This window comes from Apis dorsata, unplaced genomic scaffold (genome assembly GCF_000469605.1).
Source record: "Apis dorsata unplaced genomic scaffold, Apis dorsata 1.3 scaffold_339, whole genome shotgun sequence".
NCBI lineage: Eukaryota > Metazoa > Arthropoda > Insecta > Hymenoptera > Apidae > Apis > Apis dorsata.
Genome location: NW_006263606.1, coordinates 122,522 through 123,063, shown reverse-complemented (window position 1 = coordinate 123,063; position 542 = coordinate 122,522).

The following is a 542-nucleotide window of genomic DNA, read 5'->3' as shown; positions in this document are numbered from 1 at the left end:
TTTTTTTTTTTTTGCTGAAGATCCTCAGTTAAGTGTAACGACGTCACGAAAATTCCTACGATCCGAAATATAAATGAACACATAATTGCGTAATTACATCTTGGCGATGGAATCTTGAAGTATCGTTATCGAGCCACGCCGTCGAATTCTCGGAATCCGTGGATCCGTCGTGACCTGTATTACGATAAATTTCGTAGTGGTCGACGCTTGCAACGCTTATTAAGCCGGTGGAAAACCGAGGCGTTGATGGTACGCCCCGATAAAAACATTCGGATGACGATTTTCCAGAGGAGATGGCTGTTGGATAACAAGCTCGAGGCCAACGCACTGACTAAGAGAACAGAGTTAAGAGATCTCTTTCGTTATCTTCGTTACGAAAATAATCTCGTTCGATGAAACTCCTTGAATCATGTGAAACGTACGTAGGAGTCGGAACGAACGACTTGACTTATAATTAGATGATAATGTTTACATGCGAGGAAACAAGATTAAGTAAGTTTAAAAATTGGAAATTAAGTGAAAATGGTTGTGTATACAACAGA